Here is a 21,344-nt window from a genome sequence, read left to right as displayed (position 1 = left end):
TAGTAATATATAAATAATGTCAACTCCAAACCGTCCTCTGTTTTAAAGTGAAAAAAGTAAAATTACATTATGAAAATGTTAACAGCTGCAAACTATCCTTTAAAACAATGTGAATAACAGGAACAAACTGAAATTTCTTAAGAAAAATCAGTGCAATTTTAACAATATTATGCTTCAGTTTATCATTTACACATTTGCATTACATTTTACAGACCAAAGCAGCTCTACAAATACACAAAATATTTAATAACAGGCAGAATATTGTTAAAATTGCACTTCTTTGGACATTTGTTCAGGTTATTCTTTTTTCTTTTTTTTTTTTTTTTGAGAAATGATCGTTTGTTTTGGTATAAATACAGTAAAATTACATGAAAATATTTACATTTAAAAAGAGAAAAATTTGCAGTTGCCATTATTTATAGGTTATGATGATAGTAATTTACAGGTCCGACCCGGTTGAGATTGAATTGGTCTGAATGTGGAACCTGAACTCAAGTGATTTTTAATATCTTAGTGTAATTTTTGCATTTCATGGGCCAGACTGGACCCTTTGGCGGGCCGGATTTGGCCCCTGGGCCGCATGTTTGACATTTCTGTATTATAGTGTTTAGAATAAAGAGCTATTAAATTCTGCCGAAGACACCAATATGATGGATTGTTGAGATACAGGTGTGAACTGAAGCTGTTCATACCCATGGTTCAAAGGATCTATGTGACCACTAGAGGGAGTAGCAAGTCACTCTGCTGGTCTCCCCTGGTGAGGAAAACTAACACCACCGAGCCTTTGACCAAAGCATCAGAAAGTGATCAGATGTGATGAGAACTTTCAGAGTCAAAGAAAGTGATAAAAGTAGAAACACTGTTGTTGTTTTCTCCACTGGGCACAGCTCTAAATGAAAAGAAAGAAGTTTGATGCTGAAATGTCAGTTTTTCTTCTGAATGGCTGAGTTTGATTCTGAAGCTTATGAAGGTATAAAGTTATTATGGGATGTTATTATCTTTGCTAAGTTGCAGTTTGTTGATCCAAGTTCAGACCAAGGTAATTATCGTTAACGAAAACTAACAAAATGACAAAAACTAGAATTGAAAAAACATTTTCATTAACTGAAATAAATAAAAACTATAATTAAAAGAAAAAAACGATAACTAACTGAAACTGTATTGTGTGTTTACAAAAATAACTAAAACAGATAAAAATTACGGATAAAATTCCCCTAGTTTTCGTCTCTGTCAACGTCGGATTGATACGAAATTGATTTATTTTGCTTTAGCAATTTTATCTAGCGGCACCATACGACACTTGTGGTTTCCAGTCGTCTTCTGGTCCCCACTCTACCTGGAAACATGGAGACTAAAGTTGGGAGAAAGTCCTGTCTGGGATTTATTTGAATATGACGGAGAAGAAGAGAAAAGATACGACAAAACTAAAATTAATACTAAAACTAAACTAAAACAAAGTCTTTAGAAGAAAATGAAAACTAATAAAAACTTGTAAACCTGCTCTAAAAACGAATTAAAATGAACTGAATTACCGAAAAAAAAGTCAAAATTAAATAAAACTAAACTAGAATGAAAAATCCAAAACTATTAGAACCTTGGTTCAGACTAGACTATAACAATTCTGACCTTGTCTGTTCGATTCCAAACAGATCTTTAGTTCAGCTGCTGACAACTACAGCTGCACAATATATCATTTGAGTATTGTCATCGCAATGTATGTGTGCGCAATAGTCACATCGCAGGTCCTGGAGTGTAGGAGGTAAATGAACTCAAAGTGTTCTCATCTAAGTTCAACCTGGGTACCTGACACACACTGCACACAGCGATCCACCAATCACAATCGTTCTTAATCAGTTTGCCGAAGCAGACCACGCCCCTACACATGGAGTGAGTCGCTGGTAACAACATTGAAAAATGAGCAACGAACAAGAGAAATTCACTGAAAACAAAGACTTGGCGCCAAAAAGAAAAGTAACATCAGTTATCTGGAATTATTTCAGCTACAGGAAGGATGATATTAAAACATGTGTTCTGTGTCGACAGTGTCTTCCACCTGCTGGTACAATGAGAGGTAACACAACTAATTAGTTTGACCATTTACGTCGGTGCCACACAGCTATTATATCCTCCTGAGTATTGTTTCATATCGCAATATATATCGCAGGGTTAAAAAAATTGCAATGTCAGTTTTTTCCAATCTCGTGCAGCCCTACTGACAACACAAACTGTACAGAAAACAGAGGTGATTTGTGGTTTTACTGTGGCTGTTTTCTGTCTAAAAATAGAGCTAAGCTAACAGAGCTATAATGTAAACTATCAGCTGATGCAACACTTGAAGATTATTAAACCCTGTTATTTTGACCTAGTCTGGCCAGCCATCTGTCTTTGTCAATGAGAAATCCATCTGGAATCGTGGGGCTTGAATCCAAATATGAAGGCGGGACTAACAGGCACTGCATAAACCAATCACAGATAAGACGGATGTGACGCTTTTGTCAGAGAAACTTAAGAATACATGGTGTAATCTGTAATTCAACCCTTATTTTTTAATCAAGTAAACAACCAGGTAACAGTATAACTTGTCGGTTGTAGTCTGGAGGTTGTTTTAGGCAAATAAGAAAATTGGTAGGTCTCATGTGAAAGGTCTGTTCACATATGGGTACTAAAACAAGTGATCAGTACATGTATATTTACACCAGGAGTCTCAAACATGCGGCCCGGAGGCTAAATGCAGGCCACCAAAGGTTCCAATCCGGCCCATGGGATGAATTTGCAAAGTGCAAAACTTCCACAGATTAATTTTAGTTCAGGTTCCACATACAGACCAATATGATCTGAAGTAAAATATCCTACAAAATAACAATGACTCCATATTTTTTTCTGTTTGATGTGAAGAAAATATTACATTATCTCTATAAATAATGACAACTTAAATTTTTTGTCTTTGTTTTAGTACAAAAAATAACATTAAATTATGAAAGTATTTAAATTTACAAATTATCCTTTAACAATAAGATGTGAATAAACTGAACAAATATGAACAACCTGAAATTTCTGAAGAAAATTAAACACAGTTTTAACAATTTTCTGCCTGTTTCTAAGTATTTAGTGTCTTTGTAGATCCGATTTATAATGCACATGTAGAAATGATAAGTTGAGGAATAATATTGTTGGAGTTGTCATTATTTATAGGTTAATATGCTATTATTTGACTGGTCCCTTGACTGTGGCCCCTGACAGAAAATTAGTTTGAGACCTCTGATTTACACTTTTCAGTTTTTAAGTTGCTTTTTTAACCCCTTATTTTCCAAAAATGTCCCTAGTAACAAATCTGAGAATTAAGAATCTTTATTCGTCAGTATATTGTACATTAGCCTGGCCAGCTATCTGTCTTTCTCAATGAGAAATCCGTCTGGAATTGCGGGACTTGAATCCAAATATGAAGGCGGGACTAACAGGCGCCGAGTAAACCAATCACAGATGAGACAGACGTGACGCTTTTGTCAGAGAAATTTAAGAATACAGGGTGTAATCTGTAATCCAATCCTTATTTTTGAATCAAACAACTGACAACAGTTGTAAAGAGCTTTGTGGACTTGGAACTGACTTTGACTTGCGACAAAAAACAAAAACGATGTATTGCAACACACCCGCCCCCCCCAGACTCGTGACTGGTTCGGTATAGAATAAATCGTGCCTATTTCACATCCATCGGCCCCAATTCCAGACAGTTTTCTCAGTACTTAATACACTGAGAAAATCAGTTGGCTGGCCAGGCTAATTTTGATCAGCTGTCAAAATAAATGTCTGAGTTTTAGTTTGAAGAAGAAAACTTGATGATACTGTAATACAGATGTGTGTAAACAATGAGCTTATACTATTTTCAGTGAGTGATACAGTCTGTGGCGCTGACAGGGTTGATTTGTTGGTGGTTTTCATCATAAGTGTGTTCTGGTACCGGCTTCCCCCTGGTGTCGAGAGTTTGGAATATTAATACTACATAAAACCCTTTAAATCAAGTGAAAAATTAGGAATTAATGCAGTTATTAATAGCAGCCCTGATCCGTTTATGTATATATGTATGTAGCTGATGCAAAGGGAACCTCAAATGACCTCCTACACAAGTATATTTTAAACAATACATAATAACATGACAAATCGCTGTTGAACATTACATGGAGATGCTGTACTCCTGGCTCTCCACGGTGTTGTATGTAATAAGAGAAGCTAAATGAGGATTTACCAGACGAGATGTCGTGTATTTTCCGCAGCCACCAGCACAGTATTAGTGTAAACTCAACTGATGAAGTACAGCTCATTACTGTGGTGCACAACAGCAGAGCAGCGCTGCCATGGCTGTAGGGGAAGAGAAGGAGAACCAAAGAAAAGAGGAGGAAATGAAGTCCTTGTGAGCCATAAAAGGCCCGTCTCAAAGGAAAAGGCCAATTTGGGTACAGTGGAATTGCAGTGACCCAATTCAGCTTCCTAATGGTACATAAAGGCTACGAGAACTGGGGAAATGGCTCAGGCTATGGCACAGATCCGCGAGCGTAGTCTACATATAGGCCTACTTAGATAAAAATGTAAATTGTGTCAAATGGATTTAAAAACCCTCAGCCAAGAATAAAGTGTGTGTGTGTGTGTGTGTGTAACAGCAGATAATTTTCACTGTTACCGTTATGAAACATGACTGACTCTCCGTGATGAAATATAATGCTTTTAAAGAATAAGATATTTAAGATATTTAAGATATTTTTTTACTTCAATTTTATCTTATGCAGGCTTTGTATAAAAATAAACACAGCTTTTCTTAGAGGCAGTTTCCCAGATATGGATTAAGCTGAAGACTAAAAGAATTTTTTTATTTATTTATTTATTCATTCCAATCTAAATGATTGGAAAGGAGCAGGATGAAGAAAACTTCTAATACCTGCCCCTTTCTTGAAACACCTGCTTACATCAGATAGGTTGCCGTTACAGCTATTTTACAGTTTACATGATAGTCAATGCAAATAAAACAAATCCAACATCCATAAGTGAAATTATTTCATTACACACTTTTATAAAGCTTCTCTACTCTTTCCTTACACAACCTTTTAAACTGAAAAATATTTGCACAGCTTTTCTCTTCCATTGCCAAAGAATTCCACATTCTGACACCAACAACAGAAATACACATTTGCTTTACCATTAGTCCTTACCCTTGGCTGTTTAAAATTAAACCTCCTTCTATGTTCTTCATCCTCTGATACTAAAACAAATAATCTCTGCAAATTTGCAGGCAAAAGTCCGTTTCTCGCTCTAAACGCAATCAGCAATGTCCTTAATTCAGCTAACTCTTTAAACTTAAACAATCCTGATTTAATAAACAACTCATTTGTATGTTCCCTGAAATTAACATTATACATTATTCTTATTGCTCTTTTTTGTAACAATACAATGACGATCTCTGCTGTGGAAGGTTTTTTCCCCCTTCCACTTTAATCCCCGTCTGAGCCTCAATGTTGAAATAATTTCACTAATCTTAGCAAATCTCACCTGAAAAGCAAGTTTTATGACAATTCACTACTATCATTGTCATTTTATGCAACTTTTTCATTCTATTACATCTCAGAGGTAAATACTGAATGTCTTACTGCTCTACATTTGTCTGACAGCTTTAATTATTTACAGATTACAGATTTTCATCAACAGGTTTGTAATTAACTGAAGGGTTAAGTGTTCCTGGGCTGAGAAAAATCTGTTTAAACTTGGATTTGGTTGAAGTTTGCTGATTTGGGTGTCCCATAAGTCTCCATACATAGGAAAAATAAACGTTTCTTGACATAAACCATTTTTATTTATATAATATGCTCTATATGACTGCCATTTTGTCGGGAACACATTTCAATGCGTGTCCTCCACTGCTGAAGAACTATAAAGAAGAAATATAAAGAAATACATGTTAAAATCATATGTATTATGTCTCCTATGTATGGAGACTTATGGGACACCCTGTAGATACACAAAAGCAACACCACTGACATGCGATGATCTTATGAGGTTTTTCTGTAGATTTAACTATAAATAACGTAAAAACTGGTTAAAATGAGCTCGACCTCAAACAAATACAGCAGTAAAATGTAACATATGGTAAAACGATCCCAATATCATTGTATATATTTGAAAGAGACCATTTTACTTGGACTTTTCATACTTTAAATACATTTTGCTGATAACACCTACATAAGTTTACTTGAGCAATTCATTACTTCAGCCCTTTACATGCAAGTGAGTACATGTACAGTGTGGTATTAGTATTTTTAATTACATAAAGGATCTGAATACTAGTCCCACTACTTCTGACTTTGTTCCATTTTTCTGCCTCAACAAGTCAAAAGGTCTACTGGTAAAATCTCTGCAAAACCATGTGGAACGTACAGTATCAGTTTATTACAACATCTAGCATCGAGTTGATAAATGCATCAATGTGGAGTTTTCCATTTTGGGGGAAATGTTTGGTCATTTTACCTCTTGTGCCCTTTGAGAGAAGGGAGGGAAAACGGCAAACACACCAACGACATGCAGCCAAAAAAGGGAAAACTATTCCAATATGTTCACCCACTGATTAAATTTAACAGTCGAAGCACGACGGCAGCTGCGGCCTTTCACCGCCGTGGGTCTACGCGCTCGTAATACAAGTCATCATAAAGCTGTCACATTAACAAGGGGATGCCAACATCTTCACCTCACACAGTTCCAACGTAACACGAGGCCTTTCTTCTGACTAAAGAGGCACGACCCTGCGAGAAACTGGACGATTGTCAACGTATTCGATGTCCTGACAGCTGTGTCAGAACAGCGATCTGTCAACAGGCAGCGGCCAATCAAGACAGACCGTGTCAGCCTTTCTGAGAAGGACTAATGTTGAGCTCAGATGCAGCTTTAAACCATCTGAACCTGGAACAATTGGCGCAATGGAAGCTCCACTTCTGAAAAGGTCACACAACTTGGTTCACAGATGAAAAGACACAGGAGAGGGATCAGTTTAACCTTTTCATGGAACTTTCATGTAGGTTTAGGCTTAGAATGGAAGACCAAACTGTAATAGGCATCATTTGAAAGAGAATATCTTCTTGAGAGCCTGGGCAACATATATCTATATATCTATATAATTGTCATTATTTAAGTTTTACTCTATGAAAATTGTAAAATTGCAAAATTAGTGCTTCCCGAGGACCATTCTCACAAAAAAAGCAACATGTTTCATGTTAAAATAAAATAAAGCAGCAACTAAAGTAACACGTATTCACAAATACTGAAGTGGGACATCTTTGGAAGTGCAGCTTTGGCTCCAACACCAATGGTACGATGGCTTACAGGATATGTCTCTACTGCTAAACAAGCATCTTTTCCCAATATGAACAAAAATTGTAAGCATCCTTTTTTGTTCATTCTGTCATACGATCAAAGTTTATGTTAAAAAAGTAATTATAAATTGATCATATGAAATAAGCCAATAAAATAGGATCTTATGATGCAATTTTGAGTGTAACCAGTATTCTGTATCCCATTACATTTCAACAGTAATCATCCAAACATGGCACCATCTCATCCTTGTAAATGAGTAAACCCAATTAGCTTTAGCTGCTGTACACAAACAAAAGGTTTTACTGTTACATCCTTGATGCATATGTAACATTTCTTGTGCTAAATAATTTCTTTTTTGAAGAATCCCTGAGCGAGCGCTGAGCCAAGAATCCCATCTAAGAGGATGGTTTGCTAAGAGCTGCACTTGCTGATGTTTTCAAAGACACCAGCTGAGTGTTGTGGTACCAGGACTGTCCTGGGGCTACTTTTAACCGCAGACCAGCTCTGATGAAGTGTGTATATATCATCTGTCCTTTTGTGTCAACATCCTACTTGGCCACAGTCCAAGCATCTCTTCAACCATGGCTACTTTTTCACCCCTGTGCTTGCCAACACGTCATACAGTCCACACATTTCACAGTGACAATAGCCAAGACCTGTTGAGACATCGCACCCAATATGACTCCCAGAGGTGCCTTTTAAGCAAACCTTTCAACACCGATCAAGGCAGCAATGGCATCGGAGCTGCCGGCTTTGACTGGCACCTGCCCCTGCCGTGTGTTAGCGGATAGTTCGGGTTTCGACAGGCCGGGCCTCCTCAGGGCCAGCCAGGAGGCTCCATGTGCTGATGGCAGCCAAACAAAAGGCTGACCTCCTGTCATGAAGAGTGGGCCAATTCAGAGCGGCAACAGGGGAGGTGTCCTGCCGGTTTCCAACACTGCTTCTTCTAAGAGCAGTACTGATACAAGACTATCCTGAAAAGTTTGTTGACTGTGATGTTCTAGGGCACAGGTGTCAAACATGTGGCCTGGGGGCCAAATCCGGCCCGCCAAAGGATCCAGTCCAGCCCTTGGGATGAATTTGTGAAAAATAAAAATTACACTAAGATATTAACAATCCTTTTAGTTCAGGTTCCACATTCAGACCAATTCAATCTCAAGTGGGCAGGACCAGTAACATAAAAATAATGACAATTCCAAATTTTTCTCTTTTTACACACGTATTTACACTAAAACAAAGAATTATTTCGCAAAAAATGTGAATAACCTGAACAAATATGAACAACCTGAAATGTTTTAAGAGAAGTACATACAATTTTAACAATTTTCTGTCTGTTATTAAATGTTCTGTGTGTTTGTAGATCCACAGTGATCTGTACGTTATAATGTACAATATGTAAATGATAAACTGAGGCAGAATATTGTTAAAATTACACTTCTGTTTTCAGTTTGTTCATGTTATTCACATCTTTTGAAAGGATTGTTTGTAGATGTAAACCTTTTCATAATGTAAATTTACTTTTTTCACTCTAAAACAGAGAAAAGTTTGGAGTTGACATTATTTATATATTATTATGTTATTATTTTACTGGTTCGGCCCACTGCAGATCAAATTTAGCTGAATGTGGCCCCTGAACTAAAATGAGTTTGACAACCCTGTTCTAGGGTATGAAGATGATGTGATGCCTTAATCAGGGTTCCTACAGGTTTCTAAAAGTTAAATTTAAGACTTTTTAAGACCTTTTTAAAACTACTTAGAACAGAACTTAATGACTATTTTATGGCCATATTGGCAAAAATGTGTGACTCCTACAATTTAGGAAAATTTATTTACTCCAGTGCCTTGATTCCCACCATTCCAACTAATTTCTCACCAGGGTCTGCAAAGTTAGCAATAATTGGTCCCTAATTTCAATATAAATTGTCGGGTTGAAACGGGTGGAACTGAGGCGACTAATGTTATTTTCTTTGCAGTTTGGATATTTCCCAGATACATTTAAACACATTGATGGCAACATAACTTAAGACCTACCATATCAAATTTCATACCTTTTAAACTAAGGTATTTGTAAATTCAAGACTTTTAAGACTTTTTAAGACTCCGAGGGAACCCTGTTTATTGTCTTAGAATGGGGAAATTTGCAAATGGCACTGCTGGGATTTGAACCCAGGATCTTCCATGTTCTAGACAGGTGCTTTAACTAACCTACAGCAGCATATGAAGGCATTTATGTTTCAATATGGGAACTCTTGGGGTCCCACATCCATTTTTCCGACAGTGCTACTTTTACCTTGAATGGTACACTACTGTACATTTGCTAGTTAACTTGCATCTATGTCCTCTTAACACTCGCAATGTTTTCTTGTCATTTAAGTGATTTGCGTTCTTCTACACACATGAAGGCAGGAAATTCGTATAAAAGCAACAAGTAAATTATGAAAAGAAACTGCAAATAAAGAAGGAAACAATTATTGCATTGTGATACATATTATCATAGAGGAATCTGGCTATATCAGGCAGCCTTAATGAAAAGTATTAAGCGTGTGTTTTGGCAAAAACCCACTCTGTCACCGTATAGATTTGTATGTTTTCGGGGGAATCTTTTCAGGTGAGAAATATACAGTCTTGAAGGAGTATGGTTTAGAATAAAAGGTCAGAAAAGTTTTTTTCACAACATCATGTACAATGTAAATGATGACTGATCTAAACATCATTTTATCTTATTACTCATGCAAAGTTTGGGGCTATGAATTCTTGAGTTATGGCCAAAAACATGTTGAGGAAAGTCTCAGTGACCTTCAAAGTCTGCTTCTAAATTCTAATCAGTTCATCATTGAGTTCAGATGAACCTTCGTGACAAATGCGAAGAAATTTCCTCCAAGCATTCCTGGGTTATGACAATCACAAGTCTAAGATGGAGGTACGGGCAAAGTGACAACCCCAACAGAAGATATGACTTTGTAATCACTTCTGTCATCAGGATTTCTTCAAGGCTAAATATTTTTTAAAGCAGGGACATCCAGCCCAAATGTGGACACCATATCAGATTGCGTCTCCTTGAGAGATAAAGGCCTTCCTCAGCAAAGCAGGTACTCAGTATTGCCACATGCCCAAATTTTTACCTGCAACAGCCAACACTTGAACATTTTGTAGAATTAAGAGTTATCAACAGTATAAGTTTCATCTGCCATTTATCATTAATTGTCAAACTTTGAACTTTTCAGCCTACCCTTACAGACATATTTTGTTAAATTTAGTTGTAATATCGGAATACAAATCTGTATCTTTTTTATCACTTGTTGCTTTCTTTTGTCTAATCTGGTGAAATAAAGATGCTACGTGACCTTGACTTTGCACAATCATGGAGGAAATAAAACCTGATGTCTTAATATCATGAGAATGTGCCAATACATGGGTGCTATGTTACACTCTTAAGAAAAATACTGGTACATTTTTGCTGGTTAAATGCACAATAGGTGGAAAATGTGCACTTTGGACAGAGCTGGAAACTTTCTGGTTCAGAAAGATGATAATGACCTCTTCATAGTTATGATAGCTTAAGTTAATAGGTTTTGGTAATGGTTTCAACAGTTCTCAGCAAAAAAAAGAGTCTGTCTAAATGAAAATTTGCTGTGAGTCTTTATGTGTAGTTTGACGTCCTGCTGTGGCGTAGTCATGTCCAGACATGTGGCTGTTAACTTCAGAGCCGATCGCCTGTGACCCCGGTTGTGTAAGTACTATCTCAGCTCTGTCTTTGTCTCATATGAATCTGAAGCAGCAGAGCAGGCCTCCACATAGCACTAAACTGTTTCTGTTGCCACAGTAACAAAACTGGTCCCAGTACTCTGACTGTTAATGTTCCCATCAAAATAAGTCGAGAGAAAGCAGTAAAATGACATCAGCATGCATCAACTCAGAAATAAAACTTAGCAAATTACATTTTATCCAACACAGCAACATTCTGAGATAAACACAGCCCACACAGCAATCCTGTGAGAGAATAACGGCTGGAGGGATTTGGCCTTTGGACTTTTGACTTTTAATGTTGTGGCTGCATAGAAAAACATCCTGGGAAAGAACAAACTTACAGAAAGAAACTGGCAAACTCAGTGCTGTAATTCGACTATAAAACATGTAATCCAACGTGTACTCTCAACAATGCAAGATTTAACTATTTACAGCATGAAAATAAAAGTTTTTTCAAAATAAATTATAATTGCAAAGTTAAATAACTTCATAACATGTCAGATCCTTTTAACAAATATTTTTCACCCTTGGCATAATGCTTAAAGAAAAGAACCATGGAAATACACAGTACTGTGTAAAAGTCTTAGACCACCAATTGAGCATATAACATTTATTACCTTGCCCCCCTAAGGGGAGGCAAGGGGTATTATTTTTGGTTTGGTTTGTTTCTTTGTTTGTTGACACTTCAGCAGCAAAACATACATACCAGTTTGGGTTTATAGATTGCTAGTGACCCAGAATGGATCTGATTACATTTTAGGAAAGGCAGGTCAAAGTTCAAACTTTTTATAAACCCCCCCCCCATTTACTCATACTGGCTAAAATTTTTCTATGCTGTCTATGTCTATGTTGACATCAACACACACACATACACATGATGACATCTGCTGGATCGATGCCAAAATAAGTTACAATACATTCGAGGGGCGGGGTTTGTTGTGCCTGGCACCACTTGTTTTTTCTCTTTCTCTTTTCCTCACGTACAACAAGAAAATACATGCACAGCCTTAAAAGACATGCAAAAAACTCAGCTAAATGGGCTCTAAAGGTTAAAGTAAGTATTTAGTATGTGACCCCTGACCCCATGACAAGAATCAGCACAAACAATTCGAAACATCTGATATGTCTTAAATGAAACCTAAAACATCAGAAAATGAATGCAATAAATCTCATATTGTTTGAAGAAAGAGTTAAAGACACGTTAAGTGCAAAGGGAGGTCACACTAAATACGAGCACTTTGGTTTATAGAACCTGTTTCTTTCCTGAAATTTTGGTTTTACTGCTACACATACGTCACATAGTTCTTCCCCACGGCAGTCACTTTAATGAACAGTTAACATTCTCCCTTGAGATCCACCATTGCACAATGACTAATAATTCTAACTATAACTTTTTTTCTTATTTTTGCTTTTCTTACATTTTCTGTTACATCTTGAACTTATAATTTACTAAAGAGACAATATCTACTTGGTCTGCATTTACATAAAGATGATTCCGATTCAGATATATCCACATTGCATCTTAATACAGAGACATGAGAAATGCAGATGTGTGGTCACTATGACTTAACTAAACCAACAAACCCAATGTTGGCCTAAGACAGTGGTTGCCCTACTTTTTTGGCTCGTGACCCCATTTTAACATCACAAAATTCTGGCGACCCCAGACATTCAAAACGGAGACTTTTTTTTTTTTGCCAAAATTTATTTGTTTTTCATCATATAATAGTTTGCTATACTGTGTTGTAAATAAACATTAATTTTAGATGACATTTAGTCTACATAATGTATATTATTATAGACAGAGGCAGAAAAACCAGATGTAGATTACTGCACAAAGTGAGAATTTGATTTTCCTTGGTCAGTCCAGCTTGGATTTACAAGGCTGACAATTAATACTGAACAAACAATAACTCAAACTATGAATTATGAAAGAGCTGCAGCATCTGAAACCGACCACAATGAACATTTGACAAATAAACAGTACCAAAGTGCTTCAGTTTCAGATTCACAGTTTGTCATGTCTTTTATGGATTGGGATTGTCTCTCTCAACTCACCATATATTTTTACTGGCACGTTTTTTTTTTTTTTTTATCAATTACTAGAAATTTCAGGTGGCCCCATTTGAATTCCAAGTGACCCCACGTGGGGTCCTGACCCCAAGGTTGAAAAACACTGGCCTAAGACTTTTGCACAATACTGTATATTAAAAACTGTTAAAGCTATCTGTTTGCGTAATAAAAAAAATTGTTAAAGTACTTAATGCAACACAGCAGCATAGCTTCATTTCTTTCTATATTGTGTCTGTAAATGTCTGAAATACGTCAAAAATGGGCACATGAATTATGCAACTGCCTTTAATTTTGGTACAACTTGTAACATCTTCACAAGAATCACCCAAACAGATCAGAAATACGCATTATGTCTCGCCTTAGTGTGAGACTTTCATTGCTGCCCCCTATTAAAGTGTGACCTCTAACCATCCCATGTATGAGCAGACAGCATAGTGTGGATTCCCAGCAGTCAGTGTGGTATATATCTTAGGATTAACAAGAGTGTGTGTTGGTGCTGGCAGCTCAACTCACTGGTCAGCACTGCCGACCCCCAGCATGTGGTCGGAATTAAAACCTCTGTGCACCGTTTCTACCGCCTGTCTCCACGGTCAGCAAGTCAACACAGTTTCTCCTGATCTTGCTGACAAGTCTGGAAATTTGCCAAAAGACAGTCCGTCACTGACAACGGACGCTTGCCAGGCCACAGTAAATGCCACATACTATCCGTGGTGTCTGGAATCTGGGTGCAGGGTGCGGGTGCTGATGGGCAGGGTCGCTGTGCATTGAGCATGGCGCGGTGGAATGGATATCCACAAAGCGCTTCCCTATAAGGTCATCTCTCTCCCACACAATAGGAGCAGATGAGAGATCCTCCCATATACTAAACCCCCCGCATGCGGCCCCGTCACTACCAGACTTCTCATCTTCACAAGCAGCAGAGAACAAACCCGCTGAGCTCTGAGCTACAAAGTCCAGTCCAAATGTGCAGGCTCTCAACACCAAACTGTAAACTGGCAGCAAATACTGTGTAACGCTGTGACACAGACAAGATGCAGACTTTTACCACTGGTTTAGATGCATACTGAGCTCCTGCAGCTTTCAACAAGTACATTTAAGCCTCTCTTAAAAGGTATAATATGAAGGATTTTCCTAAAAATAAAGTAATGCAAACACAGTAACAATCACCGTAAGTCACCACTTCTGTCCCACTAGAAATGTGTGGTTGTGTATTTGCATTAGGACGCACAGATACTGTATGTCAGCTGAACATGAGTATCAACTACAGATCACACAAATAAGATGTCATTTCACCGTAGTGGGTGATAGTGATGTAGTGGCTGAGCTGTTCTGTGTTACTGAACATTCTTTCATAGGGCTGGGTACGATGGTCAATTTCCTTAATCGATTCAATTTAGATTCATAAAGTTCTGAATCGATTAATCACCATTCAATTTGATCAGATTTGATTCAGTATCAATTGACTAATTCAGATTAATTTAGTGATACCAAAGTACAATTTTGAGCTATAACCTGATTATTTGACTACCGCAGCCATGCAACACATTAGAAAGGAAATAAATGTGAAATTTCAGCAGTAAAAAGATGAATCTGCTCTTAAATAATGAACTGGACAGAAACATTGCCATGTTTCTACAGTGGCTCAGAACAGAGTTGTCCGTCATCTTTATTATATTTTATGGCTGGAGGCTTCTAGCGTTAAGGTGCATTACTATCACCCTGGGGCGGCGCTACCAATTTTGGCCCCGCTGAAACAAAATCATGTTGGGCCCTTGGTACAAGAAAGTCACTGGAAACAATCTGTCAGAGCTGGGGGGGGCAGCGGTCCATGATTGTCTGTCAGAGCAGGAGGACAGCAGTCCATAATTGTCACTTTATTGTTTCTCTAACTCCACAGTAACCATACTATCACCTATGGCTGAGTGTGGATCCAAGTTAATATTCCCAGGACGATCGGCTTCTGACACCCGCCTCAGAGGTCCTCCGCCGACCTGTCGGTCTGGGTGGCCAGTTCCTCCACACTGCGGGTTCGAGTTTGAGGCCGGTAGGACCTCCCATGGAGGTGTTTTCCCCACCCTTCCTCCGTGCCCCTCCCGTGCCAGAACCGTTGTGAGTGAGGTTGAGACACCTCGTCACCCCCAGGGGCCCGTGAGATAAATCCAGCCGTGCCTCAGCAGTCAGGTCACTCACAGTCCTGCTCTGAAAAGTGAATCTCATCCATTATTAATCGATTACGCAAAATTAAAATAAAATCAATCTAAAATCAATCAAATCGATTTTTCCCCCCAGCCCTATTCTTTCATATAGTTGTGATGTAAACCTTGTCAGATTGTTTAATAAAACTCAAACTAAGACTGATATTGAAGAAAGATTTAGTTATATTTCGAAGAATTTATTAGTTTTACATAAAATTGAGACAAAAACCAAAGCATCATCTAAATAATAGTAAAAAGAGGAGTAAAACTGAGATTTATGAGATCTATTAAAAATTTGGACAAGTTTTAGATTAAAGTAAAGCACAGATATGTCAGCTGAACATGAGTATTCACTACAAATCACACAAATAAGATACCATTTCACCGTGGTGGGCGATAACAATGTAGTGCCTGATCTGTTCTGTATTACTGAACATTCTTTCCTATATTTGTACTCATTCAAAGGTAGTGATAAAGGCCTGAAAAACGTTTTTAATAATGGAGATTTCCTTATTTCTGTAGCACAGAAGGGGGAAAAATGACAAAAACAAAATAAAGTGAAATAACACCAGTACTGACACTAATCAAATTATTATGTTAAACACTGGCAGTCCATCCCTCATTAACTTGCAGAGTCTCTATTTTGCTCAGTGTTCAGGATGTGTTAAATAGTGTGGATCTGTGGGTTGTAAGTGCAGCTCCCAGCAACTTTTACTGATCTAAAAACATGGCTGCATTCACTCAGAACCTTCCCACAGTGTTGTGCGAAGGTGTGGACAATTCATTTGTAATTTAGAGAGAACCAAAATCATAATAATGTTTAAATTCAATGATTTACAGCTTTGTTCTCACTAATACTGCTTCTGTTTTTCATTCTTCTCTATCTTGCTTGACCACTGTCCTCCACTGAGAGTATGGACAAACATTAACCATTAAACTTCCACTCTTAAAAGGTTTAAGCTATCAAGAAAAGCAGCTCATCTTTGTCTTTACTTACACATAATCAATACAATTCAATTCACAGATACAAGTGAGACTTAATGTAACTTAATGTTTACATCATAATCCAATCAGTGTTTAAGGTCTTGTTGTAATGTCTTGTTAAAATATCTGATTTTTGATCCTGTGTTAACTCGAAATATTACCCACTAACATCATTTCATCATTGAGGTGACTGATTTAATATTTTACAAAAATTTGGTTGAGCACTCTCATCTATGAATAACTACGAGGAATTAGATCTCTCTGCGTAAAATGAATTAACCCAAATGTCAGAGATGTATTCTTTCTCAAGTCCGAAGTTTTGATTTACAACTGCAACCCAAGAATACCATACACCTGAAAGCATCATATGACACCTCAATTAGTAGGATCATCCATGAAAAATTTACCCAAAACAACAGCACTAGGGATGGAAATTGGTGAGAATTTAACGATTCCTGTTCCATTATTGATTCTCATTGGATTAGGGAATAACCTATAGAACAAATGCCTTTGCTCGTATTAACTTTTTAATGCCAAACATGCTCTAAAAATATGCATTCAATTTGCACACATCTCCTAAAGGGTTATACTGGGGTAGTTAAAGGAGTGTGAGAGCTACCCGCTGTAACCTCTGAGCCTCATCATCATCTAAATGTAATTATAAGACATGGAGATTACTCATAAACAATAATGAAAGCAGGCTGACACAGTGAAATGGAGCCAACATTAACAGTATCAACGGAACCCAAAGGAGTTTAATGTTACTGGCTGCTGTATGCTCCACTTCCAGAGTCACCACCACCTCCACTAAGCAGCCAATCAAACAAATCAGACACTACATTGGTGCAGTTTAATTAGATGCTGTGTGGCTAAATATTCTTGCATGTTGGAGGTATTTCCCCCTTTTGTTTTAATGGAAGTTCTGCAGCTGTTGAAAATTGGCCTTAGTGTTGTCTTTACTGGTGAAATACAACCATACTTTAAAGCATTTCTGCCTCGATACCATGTGCAACACGTTCTGAACTAAAATATGGAAATGACATGATGACCAGTGTTGGGAGTAATACATTACAAAAGTAATGCATAACAGTAAAGGATTACTTTTTGCTGTAATGCAGTAGTGTAAGGCATTACTAATCAATTTTCAGTAATATTTTACTCAGAACATGTTCAATAGCACGTGCATTACAACACACTTTTCAACCATAATTTAATTGCTCAAATGAAAAAAAAAAAAAACCAAACCTAAAAAACACAGCCAGACTGCAAAGCCTTTAGTAATCAAAAATGTAAAGTTCTATTTCCTGTTGGTGTTCAGCCAATGGGTGAAGACAGCAGAAGACAGTCCATTGTCCATGTGGACGTATGTTCATTACTAACCCTAACCCTGCTTTAAGAAGCTAGTTAGCATGATCCCTGTGATCAGCAATGACAAGGTAAGGTAATGTCTCTATGGCTAGTTAGAATTCTTTATCAATAGGCCCTTTTCCACCGCAGGAACTTTGCAGGAACTTTGTGCATTACCCTGAACTTTCAAAGTTCCTGGTGCATTTCTACCGAAAATTACCCAGGTAAATGACTTTCCCCCGGCCCCGAATTTACCCGAAGAAGTTCCTGGTAGGGAGGTAGTACTTTCCAGATTACGAGGAACTTTAAGGGATGGGGCTGTGTGCTGCAGAATACTGAGTGGTGGACTAGACTCGCAGCATTTCCACATTCTGTTCACCACCAATATGTAATTCATGTAATTTCCACAAGCTTTGTATTTTGATAATTCGGAAAATGGACCAAAAGAGAAGCTACAACAAGTGGACGGACAACGAGGAAATTCAGACAGACTTTGAATCGCTGACACAAAACGAGCGAGTAAAAGCTGTCGGAGCCAAATATAAGACACAAGCCTAAAGAAATACCATGCATTTTTTTTCCAGCGTCCTTGGTGCCACACCCCGTTTGAACATGTAAAATGTTGAAAAAAATGCAAATGTTTCTCCTGGGATACAAACATTGTAGACCGTAGTGTTATTTATTGAGCTATCCATCTATATGTACTTTAGGGCGCAAAATTTATATGTCCCAAGGCTCTCCTATATCTTATTTTGAGGGGGGTGTCTCTATGTAACTCAAATATAATACAGGAGTCATGTAGTGCATTACAATTCTGAGACAGTAATATTGTAAGGTAAGGGATTACTTTTAAATAACAGTAACAAATAATCTCTCATGAATTACAGTTTGGAGGTAACTTGGACAACTTGTATAACTGTTGACGCATTTGACGTTGTAGAACCGATGAGTGGAAACGTTAAGCAATTAGAGTAATGATTCCAAGTGACTGAGCAAGTGCTGGTTCTTGATTCCCATCATTAGATAGAACCAAAAAAAAAAGATCTTGTTAAGATAAAAGTCTGAGGAATGAACACCTACTCTACACTTTAATTCAGAGACATTAAGCAGGTTTCAGCGAGCATGTTTGTGTGCGGCTGATGAGCGATGAGTGGGAGGCAGCGTTGGACCCACATCAGCCCCCTGACAGCGAGCTGCAGATTGGCTACAGGCGATTCTTCTCACAGCTGAAGTAGCCACAGAGGGCTCGTCTCTGTGTCCTCGGCCTCGGCTCAGCAACGAGCTGGCCGGCATCTGCGTCATCACACTCCTCCTCCTCTGCATGGCAGGGGTCACTTTGGAGCTTTAGGAAAATATTATTCAGAAAAAAAATGCGTCGCCATTGTCAAAGATATTCGATGGATTTGGGGAAGTGACTGTAAGCAGGTTTCACTCCCTGCTGGGCTGCATTTCTAAGCCTCAAACTGCTGACAGTAAAGCCTTCTGTTAGTTTTATCAAAGCTTTTTAAATAACCAGGCCTATAATATGCATGGAGAAAATGGGCTTTCACTCACAAGTTTCCTTTTAAACCCGATCCACATATTCAAGCTTAGCGCACTCTGCCTTATTCATGAAGCATAGTCAGTGTCACGACAGGCAAAGACACAATATTCTGTATTAATGAGGCAGTGATGTGATCAAACAGCATTAAATTAACTAAATAGATGCTCTCCTACCTTTATTCCATTGTGTCTTAAATCACATTTCTACAGCAGCACCCTTTGTCATTGAGCCTGTGCTTTGCATTCTCCTACACAGCACAGATGCAGGCATGTTTGTTTACTTGCTATATTTTTTAGTCATTCTGTGCCTTATTCTGCTTCTGAACTTTAAACTTGAAAGTGTTCCAAATTTACATTTGGAATTTTATATACCAGTACTATTTATGTTTGGCCTATATTCACTTTTGCAGTTTTGTTTGTTACTACAATTCAGTTGGAGCAGTTCTAGTTGGAATTTCATCTCTTTTCAATAAGATTCACATCATACTTTAGGCTTTTTGGTGAAAATATCATTGTCAAGACAATACTGCAGTATGTGACGGGGATAAACAGAACCATGAGTCTACCTGCTTGGTTATTAAGGTCAATGTGGCTGAATCTATAGTAACTCTATATAGAGGTCATTTTTATTTTCATCCATTTCTCTAGGTCATGTGAGCATATGCTGCACAACGCTTCGCTGCATAAACACAGACTGATAAGTCATTGTTTTGTTAGAGATGTAGATAATATGCAGAATGTAAACAAACAGATGAGCTGTCATGGTCATGTATTTTATTTAAACAAACTGAAGCCCTTTGCAGTTACATAACTGCAGCTCCATTTTAGGCATATACATTTTGTTTGCTGCAGTAGTTGAATTATGTCTTCTATTTTATGTTTCTTTTTACATTTTAGAATTTCACTTGTATGAAAGTAATGCAAGAACCTGTAAATTATGCTGCAGACATACCTACATGAAACTTAAAACACTTTTTTTCCTAAGACAGAATCATACAGACCAATCCAATTTTGCATTTTATAGTATTTTACATTCAGTTTAATGTTTAACTGAAAATGTACATACATGTTCTAAATAAAAAGAGTCCGATCTGAATCAGTGTCTGTTATTTCTTGAGGATGTATGTGTATTACATAAGCATTTTTTGCACTGAATGTAAAAAAAAATGTGCTGGATTGTGATATGTGTCACTATCCGCACATGAGATGACTCATATCGGGATACTTTGGTTATATCGCACTGCTCTGTGTAGAAAAAAGGCATTTGTGCTGCATTTGCCCTTGTCAAGGTTATACAGGAGTCCTGCTGAACACTGTCCTGTAGCAATGTTCCCCAGATCAGGATGGGAGGGGCGCACATGGGCTGGGACCAGACACCTGTCATCTTCACGACTGTCACTGGTGGCTATAAATACAGCATTCCATAATCTAAACAGCCTATGACAGCTAAAAATAAAAGCTACCACTATGCACAGAAAAAGTATGCATCACTTCAGTGGCTCGGGGGTTAAACGAAGTATCATGATAACGATAGTGGTTCAAGAACTACGGCATTCCACCATACATCTCTGCACGTCTCTGCAAAAAAACTGTGTGTGTGTTTGTGTGTGTGTGTTGGGCGCAAAGAGTTGCTTGAAATCAAAGCTTTACATTCAGGATTTCAGCTGCTGAAATATGCTGACTGGACCTCAGCAGCATGAATCACTCCATCCACAAGCTGCACAGGAGGAAAACTGTTGAGCTGGGACGAGCGAGCTTAAACCTGACAAGTCGGGACAAATACACACCCCGAGCCAAGAAAAGTAAAGCAAAGTGAGCCTTAACACCATTTGCACCCAGCCCCCTGAGACAATGGGTTAATAAGAACGTCTGAAAATATATCTCTCTTACAGGGTGAGTCACCTCTGCAGTGGCACATGGGAAAGGGGGAGGTTTCAACTTGAGCTAAATGTAATGCATGACCAAAACAGGACCGGTATCATCTGTCCAAAGTAGGCTTTACCTGAGCCGGAGCCAAGCAGCAGTGATAAACCATCACATGAAAACTCCTATTGGCTTCCTTGATTATAAATACACTCATGAACAAATAAGCTCTTTCACACATCA

At 37.9% G+C, this 21,344-nt stretch overlaps 1 protein-coding gene across 3 annotated transcripts in view; it reads right to left on the bottom strand.

Moving 5' to 3' along the window:
* LOC115425842 (sarcoplasmic/endoplasmic reticulum calcium ATPase 2-like) overlaps nucleotides 1-21,344 on the bottom strand; it is a 73,659-nt gene that overhangs the window by 29,879 nt on the left and 22,436 nt on the right. The window lies entirely within an intron of this gene.

This window comes from Sphaeramia orbicularis, chromosome 9 (assembly GCF_902148855.1).
Source record: "Sphaeramia orbicularis chromosome 9, fSphaOr1.1, whole genome shotgun sequence".
Lineage (NCBI taxonomy): Eukaryota > Metazoa > Chordata > Actinopteri > Kurtiformes > Apogonidae > Sphaeramia > Sphaeramia orbicularis.
The sequence above is the reverse complement of the archived record's forward strand: the minus strand, read 5'-3'. Positions and strand labels throughout refer to the sequence as shown.